We start from the raw sequence: 8,638 nt of genomic DNA on the forward strand, positions 1-8,638 counted from the left end.
GCCCCTAGTTAAGGAGGAGTTACATTTATACAGTCCTAAAGTTACATTCGGCCCTTCTGATGAGGCCCCCGGGAAAAATGAGTTTGACACCCTAGTATAGAACACTGGAGAAGATTTTAGAAGAGCAATCTATATGCTGTGCCGTGGTGGGCTCAGTACTTCTCTGTGGGCGTAAGATAAGTGGGTCTCACTCTCAGCAGTGACTCTTTAGGTTAATGGTATCCTTCATAGCCAGAGAAAAATGCCTCATTCTTACTTCTGTTTAATCATTCTTTGTTTAAAGTATATTGTATTGATTATGCTACTACAGTTGTCCCATTTTTCCCCTTTATCCCCCTCTGTCTAGCCCTCCGCCCACTAGCATTCTGCCCCCTTAGTTCATGTCCATGGGTCATACGTGTAAGTTCTTTGGCTTCTCCATTTCCTATATTATTCTTAACCTCCCCCTGTGTATTTTGTGCCTACCAATTATGCTTATATTTCCCTGTACCTTTTCCCCCATTCTCCTCCTTCCCTCTCCCTGCTGATAACCTCCATGTGATCTCCATTCCTGTGATTCTGTTCCTGTTCTAGTTGTTTGCTTAGTTTGTTTTTTTGTTTGTTTGTTTTTAGATTCAGTTGTTGATAGTTGTGAGTTTGTTGTCATTTTACTGTTAAAAATATGGAACGCTTCATGAATTTGCGTATCATCCTTGCTCAGGGGCCACGCTGATCTTCCCTGTATTGTTCCAATGTTTGGTATCTGTGCTGCTGAAGCAAACACTGTTTAATCATTCCTGATTCAGAAAGTGCCTCTTCTTTTCTTTTGGTGAAACACTGGAGAAAATTTCAGACTAGGAGGCCAATTGACTGAGATCAAATTTCGTCTCGCTGTGTGAACTGGGTCTTCCCATCCCCACCTTCCAACAGCAGCCAAACAAACAAAACCTTGTAAATGTGTAGAGCAGAAAACCAAAGTTTCTCCTTCCCCGCCCATAATTCTATTCCTCTTTCTAGAGGTAACTATTGCTATATTCTATGTATGTATTCCGTGTATATATACACATCTATACCCTGCATTTCTACATAGAGCTATTCTCCTATACACAGGGTATTTTACCTTCTGTACGTCAATGGCATTTCCCTTTATCTTTTATGCAAATATGTGGAAATCTGCCGTAGTTTTTAGACTACTGCCCAATATACCATGGAATGAATTTACCATAGTTCATGCACCTTTTTCCCATTGGTGATCCCTTAAGAGGTCTTTTCTCCCCTATTATAAATAATATTGTGATGATCATGCTTTTAGGTGCTAAGTGCTTCTATGTGCATATATGTATCTCTGAGGACAGGTACTAGCAGTTGAGTAGATAGATTGAAGGTGATCCATAATTTTAACATTTACTGACTCCTGCCGAATTACTATACAAAGATAACTTAACAATTTATATTCCCACTACATTATTGCCTGTTTCCCCACGCCATAGTATAAATCTTTGTAATTTTTGCTCATCAAACAGAGAAAAATATTTGTTATTTAAAATTGAGCACTTTTACTTGCTTTTATTTATTTTTTAACTAACAGCATTTTTTTCTTAATATATGCCTCTTTTTTTATTGGACTGTTGGAGTTATGTTTGTTGCTTATAGGAGCTCCTCTCTTTCTCTCTCTCTTAGGAACTCTGTGTACAAGTTTATGGTGAACACATATTTCCATCTCTTTTGGTTGAGTTCCTAGGAGGGGAACTGATGGGTCATATAGTAACTCTATGTTTAACTTTTTTGAGCAACTGCCATAGATGTATTCATATAATCTGGATAATAAGCTTTTGTTATCAGTATATGGTGCTTCATCTGTTAGGTTTGTGTCCATTTAGGATGTTTTTGGCCATATAGAATATTAAATAAGTATCTTGTAAGTTAAATCAGTCTTTTTAATTTATAAATTATTGGGGGTTGTCTTGCTTAAGAAGGATATCTTACCCAACACCTTAAAACTATTCTAACAATTTTACAGTTTTGTTCAAGTGAGAGTATTTAATTTAGAAGATCAATAAAGGCTCATACAAGAAGAGATATTTGAAATTTTCCTGGAAAAAAATTTTTCAGTAAGCAGAGGTGGAGAAAGGGCAATCTACACGAAGAGAACAGCTTAAGCAAAACCACCAGAAGAACTACACTGTTTATTCTTGAAAACAGCTTACTCCTCCCTTCTTTAAAACACAAAGGCAGCTCACTGGACACACTGGTCTGCACCTTGCTTTTGTCACCTATGATATCTTAGAAATATTTCCATAGCTGTCATGAAGAGCTTCCCCCTCCCTTTGACCTATGCATGAATCCCGCTGTGGGCAAATATAATAACTTACCAGTCTGCTATTTTTGTCACTGCTCTGTTGACGGTCACTTCCAATCTTTTGATCGTATCAACAATGCTGCAGAAAATAAGGTTCTATGTATGTCTTTTCCCATAGGGTGGAAACCAACCATCGGATGAATTGCTAGCAAAAGTACTGAGTCAAAGGATATGTGTTTGTAATTTTGATAGATGTTGAAACTTTACCCGCTGCAGGTCTTGTGTACCAGTCGGTACTTCTACCAACAGTAGGTGGCAAGACTTCTGATTCCTCACGATATAAATGTTTTCAAACTTTGTGATTTTTGATTTTGATTTTTGATTTTTTAATTTTAGTTGCATTTCTCTTACTACAAATGAGGCTGGCCAGCTCTATCAGCATTTTCTTTTCTGTCAACTTTTTGCATTTTTTGCCTATTTTCGCATTGGATGGCTAGTGTTTCTTTCATTGATTTGCAGGTATCCTTTATACATTGAAATTCAGCCTTCTTCTGTATATGACTTACAAATATCTTTTTCTCAGTTGGCACGTGTTTTTTCACTTTGTGTACTGTAGATTTTTCTGTGGGAGATATTTTTTTAATGCAGTTAAATATAACTACTGTTTCTTTTGTGGTTTATGGATCCTGTATTATATTTAGAAAGGTCTTTGTCATCCTGAGATTATACAAGAAAAATTTTCCCAGAGTGTTTCTGGTTTAATGTTTGGGATTTATGTTTAATATTTCAGATTTCATGTTTAATATTTCGGATTTATCCAAAGGATGACTATTAGATATGGATCCACTTATCTTTTCCGTTCCACAGCCCTTTGCTGATAGAAGATTTTGCAGAATTTTTCAATGACTTGGTAACTTACCTCTCTCCCCGGTTGATTTTGAAATGTGTCAGAGCAGAAACTTTGATTTCATGTTTGCATTCCCTCACCAACTCTGCCCTTAAATCCACTTCAATTTCAGCCCCAAACCTTATCCAGTGTCCACAGAATTAAACAGTTCTCACTTTTGCATTTCCTGACAGCTGGGGAGGTAAGATTCGGCCTGGGTTGAGGCAAGGGCTACCCAGGGAGTGGCTGAAAATGAGCCTGGGGAGTTTTCAACCAGTGCCTTTTTATTAAGCTCAGGCTCTAACCAAGTACAAGTGCCAAGTGAGTCATACCCACACAGGTAGAGGGTGGCGTCCTGAGGGGAAGAGAATCACAGTGGGAATAGCCAAAGCTGCCTGGAGCAGGAGCGTCTCAGCCAGCACCGCCAACGAGCAGCCCCTGCTGCAGCAAACAGCAAAGCAAATAACGAGCACTGCTTGCGCAAGGTGGGAAGCAGCAGGCGTAACTGCAGGCTGCCTTCCCGGGCCACAGACAGCCCCCGGGGACAATATTTTCTGAACGGGCAACTATTGTTCAGTCCAGCCAGCTCACAGGAAGGGGACCATCACTCGATAGTGGAGGTGCTCTGAGCTGAGGGCGAGGGGTCTTGGGTCAGGACTCCTGGAGCAGACATCTGGAGGGCACCAGGCCCAGGAGAAGTGGCTCACGTGTCCTCTGGTGGGCACTAGCAGTGACAGCTGAGCACCTGCAGCCTGCCACACTGTTCTAGGTCCCAGGAGGGCACAGAGAGTTGGTTCCTGGCTCAGGACAGTCAGGAAAACAGCATGTGCACGTGCAAATATGGTGCAAAGTGGCGGAAAAGAATGGCCTACAGGGTCCACGTTGCTCAAAGGGGTGTGGAAGGAGAAGCAGGCGCATCCCGCCTGGAAGACCAGGAGCACCCAAACAGAGGGAACAGGTGACAAGGGAGCCTCCAGCAGCCTGTGCGTGTGCTCAGCTCTGAGCGAGGAGAGGACCTGCAGGCCACTCTATGAGGCTATTAGGAAGAAAGCAGACGGAGTGGTGGGGTAGATGCAGTGATGGCCCTGACGACGGTCACATCCTGCCCCCTGAGGTCTGTGAGGACGCTGCCTTTCCAGACAAAGGGCACTTTGCACACGGGGTTAAGTCAGATTTTGAGATGGGGAGATGACCTGGATGGGCCCACTATAATCACGAGGGCCCATATGAGAGGGAGACAGGAGTGTCTGAGTGGGAGGAGATGTGATGATGAAAGTGAAATGTGATGACAAGAGAGGAAGAGAGAGACGGAGAGAGACTGCAATTTGAAGGTTCCCTGCTCGCTCTGAAGACAGAGGAAGAGGACCACCAGCCAAGAAATGTGAGTGGCGGCTAGAAACTGGAAAAGGCAAGGAAGTGGATTCCCCCTCTAGACCCTCCAGAAGGAATCAAACCCTGCTGACACCTCGATTTTAGAACTTCTGACTCCTGGAACTGTCAACTAATACATTTGTTTTGTTTTAAGCCACCCAGTTTGTGGTGATTTGTTACCACTTTGGAAGATACTATTCCTCAAGTAATTCCTTCTGGGAAGCTGCCATATAGCCTGGCATTCTGAGTGGCTGTGCCCAGCCCCACCCCCCATTCTGGGCTGGGACAGATGAAGGATGGGACTGCCGGTGAAGCTGCCCGACTCAGCACTTCTCATCTTCATGCTTCTCACAGAGCACAGCCAGGGTACATGGGATTCCCCCTCTGGTAGGCTGGAGCTGAGCACGAACATCTGAAAACCCCTGGGATTTAAAATAGCAATACAATCAAAGCTGCCCTTTATAAAACTGTGGCCGTGGTCAGCAAGTATCTGATTTCTCATTAGACGGTATTTCAAGTTTTGCCATTTCTGAAAGGAGCTTGGTTCTCTTTAGAATTCTACAGGTTGCTTATGGATTAGTTACATCAGAGATGGGTTCTTTTTGTGTGTATGTGTGAGCATTTCTACAAGGTGGTAGGAAAAAGGAATATCGCGTACAGATGAAAAGAAAGGTTTCCAAGCTGTGATATCAGCGCACGGAGAGGTAATCGTGTATTTGGTCGCTTGTGCATTCATCAGTTGGCACATCCTTGGGGAGCACCCACCGTGTGCCAGCTGCTGTTGTAGTTCCTACAACGATGCTGCAGTGACGAGGAAATCAAACTCGGTCCCTGCCCTCATAGAGCATACTTTTCAGGGGAGAGAAGTGCAGATATGGAAAACCAGGGAAAGTGGAGAATGGCATTTTAAACATTCCTTGGACAAGAATAAAAGAGGTTTCACTGGACAACATGCATATGAAAGGATTATGAAGTGACACAGATTCCACATGGCATGAGGTGGCATCTTGAAGGCCCTTGAACCACCGTTCCTCCAGCCACAGCAGGGAGTGAGGAGCTGGCCACAGGGGACATGGCATCAGAAAGCCTGAACTGGCACTAAAGAGTGTTCAGAATCTGCCGGAACTACAGGAGCGTGGGGTGAAGACCAGGCTCAGAACAGTGCCCATGCGACCGGGCATTTGTACTACCCTCGCGGTTTGTGGCAGACTTCAGTAACATTGTGTCTCCGCATTCTCATGCTTTCCTTTTCCAGAATACAAGCCAGCAGGGGGAGGTTATTACAGCTACCCCTAACAGATATTATTACAACCTTGAGGAAACATGACTAAATTGCCATTTCTCATCCTCCTAAACCATATGCCTTCCTGTGGTAAATATAAAAATCGACTGCCTTGTAAACATTTGAGACTTTATATTAATCATCAGGATTTAAAACAAACCAAAGCAAAGGGAAACTGTAAAAGCAGGCCCGGACTGGATCTGGAAAGGTGTTTTACTTGAATCGTGACAGTGGCGTGACGTAGTGGCGTGCAGTGTGCAGTGTGGGGGAGGGTGCTGCTTGGGTCGTTTGAACAGGAAGGCCACTGTGCTCATCTTTGAGCCACACGTGCCGCCCCCGCCCCCAGACCCGGATCCACCACTGCCCTCGCTGCCACTGCGGGGGAGGGGGTGGCAATGATCCCAGGAAGTGATTACTGCAGCAGGAAGTTGGACCCATAGTTGTGTACCTGGCTTCTCATCCTGAATAATAATTATTAAATAATCAACATATTTGATGGAAAAAAGTCATGCTGCCTAAACATGAAGGATAGGAAAAGAGCTTAAGGACAGCAAGAGGAGCCGCCTCTGGGGTACTAATCGTGCATCCCTATCTTCTCGGTGGTGCTCTCGTGCTCTCAGAGCTTCCCAAAGAACATGTCTTTTTATAGACACTGAGTAAATTTTTAAAAACTTTTCTTGAAATTGGGCTTTCCTGTTCTTTGCTCTTTTCTGTCCATCCTACCTCCCCCCACTCACTGTGAGACATTTGACGACTCCGGAGCACGTACTGCCATCAATTCTGAGTCTTGAATAGACTCAGAATTGCCCTTTTACCTGCATCCTGGCTCTTCCCAGGGACACTAGTCGGGTGCAGGGCCCTGCTCTCCCTGACTCGGGCTGTGGCATCAGCACAGGTGCCAGTTCCATCAAGAGCCTGTCAGGCGACGTCTGCCCCAGGAAGGCTGGGCTGCCTGTCTCAGTCCCCACTGATGTGTTTCTCCTGGGCACTGGTCACGCCCCACCTTTCTCCTTCTGCAGCCTCTTGTATCCACGGGGAGGCCCTGATGCCCTTTCGAATCTCTTTCTTGACAACCTGAGCCCTAAGAGCATTTTCTGAAATGACCTCCTTTCTCAACATTTCCCTGAGATTATGAAGTTAGCCTGTGTCCCCTCCCCTCCGAATTTCCCTTTGGCCCCAGTGCCCTGGGAGCTGAGCCAGCTGGCGGTGCAGATGCCTGGACTACACTGCTGACTCCCGATCGCCCCCTTCTCAGGGCTTTTGCCTCTGTCCATGTTTTTAATCCTTATTTTATTTGGCTTCTGATAAAACTTTCCCTGACCTCGCCCTTACCCACTTTCCCTCGACTTTGGGAGGGAATTAATTTTATTTCACAATGTCTTTCAAATACAGTTACAATCTAATCACAGTAAAATTTGCATCATTAGTAGAGTGAACAGCAAGGTAAATGTTGCAAGAAGTGTCTCCGTCATCCCAGGGTAGAAAATGTAGTCTTGGGAAAGGAGTAGCTGTAGCTGATTGCTTACAACCGGAGGCTCTGAGTTCATTCTGGTTCTTGGATTCAACAGCAGAAATGGCCACGGGCCAGTTGCTAAACCTCTCTCTGCCTTATTTTTCTTATCTCCAAAGTAGGGTGATAGTGGTACTTACTTCACATGTGCACTGAATGACGCTGAAAAACAACTAACGCACTTAGCACAGTAGATGTCAATTGAAGTTACAGGAGATGCTGAGAGCGTCTGTCTCTTCTGTTAGCTCAGCACCTTCTGCAAGCCTTGGGCAGTAGGGCTGATTTCCCTTAACCTCGTTTTTTGCTGGACTGGATCCAGTACCTGATGTGACTAAGTCCCCACTACGCCTTGATGATGGGGTCATCGGGGAAGTGTGTGTGTGGCTTTAGAGCTTCCCTGTCACCCAGCCCATACTTGGAAGTTGTTTCTAGATTGCATAACCCAGCCAGCTGCAGAAAGAGGAAGCGAAGTACACTTTTCCAAGGCTCTGTGTTGGTCACAGTTCAGCAGAGCCTGACCTATTTGATCAATTTCAAGCCACTTAGGTTTCTTATGGATTCTATATTTGGATCTTTCATTACATTCTGCATACTGTGGTCATCACGGATTTTCTCCCTGAAATAACTGTGACTTACCCGTGTTCCATTTTTCTGCATCCCCATTTTTGACCTTCAGTGTTGTTTGTTTTTACTTTCTTGGCATGCTGTTAAGTAGTACAGGAATTCAGTTCAAAGGATTTGCTATTTTTCAGGGACAGTTTGCACCCCAAAGAAAAGCAAAAAGTATCTTTTGCCTCTAGGGTTTATTTATACTCTAAATAGAATTCCATTTTTAGAAATGTCTTCTGCTTGAACCTATGTGTTCTGTCTAAAAGAACCTTACCTATAGCTGATTTTCCTAGGCTCCCGAAAAGCTATTTAAAAGCCTGTCTGCCCCTGTTAGTGTGTAAGCTTCAGGGGGCTGGAGAAGAATGAGGGAGGGTCTGAGAACCACATCTGCCTAATTCAGTGTGTCTTCCAGATACTTGAGCACCTGGCTCAGAGGAGGCTCTCAAATGGTTGTTGAATGGATATGTGCGATGTTGAAGATTGATCCTTCGATTTTAAAAAATACCCTCTGCTTGAATATTTTTATTACTTCATCCTCTGACAGCCCTGTGAACTAAGAGTGAACAGGAAGTTGTTTTAGATGAATCCAGGGGCGGCCAGTCAGTGCTTCTGCAGGGAGCTTCCTGCTTGTTCGGGTTCTTGATTTCCAGATGCATTTTCTCTGGTGAAATTATTCAGTGCAGAAATGTTAGAAGCTATAAA

The 8,638-nt window shown here is 44.2% G+C and overlaps 1 non-coding gene across 1 annotated transcript; it reads right to left on the bottom strand.

Moving 5' to 3' along the window:
• Positions 1-655: 655 nt before the first annotated feature.
• Positions 656-763, bottom strand: LOC112321224 (U6 spliceosomal RNA). The gene has a single exon (XR_002976504.2). It is a non-coding gene; the product is annotated as a U6 spliceosomal RNA (small nuclear RNA).
• Positions 764-8,638: the final 7,875 nt, after the last annotated feature.

This window comes from Desmodus rotundus, chromosome 1, assembly GCF_022682495.2.
Source record: "Desmodus rotundus isolate HL8 chromosome 1, HLdesRot8A.1, whole genome shotgun sequence".
Taxonomy (NCBI): Eukaryota; Metazoa; Chordata; class Mammalia; order Chiroptera; family Phyllostomidae; genus Desmodus; species Desmodus rotundus.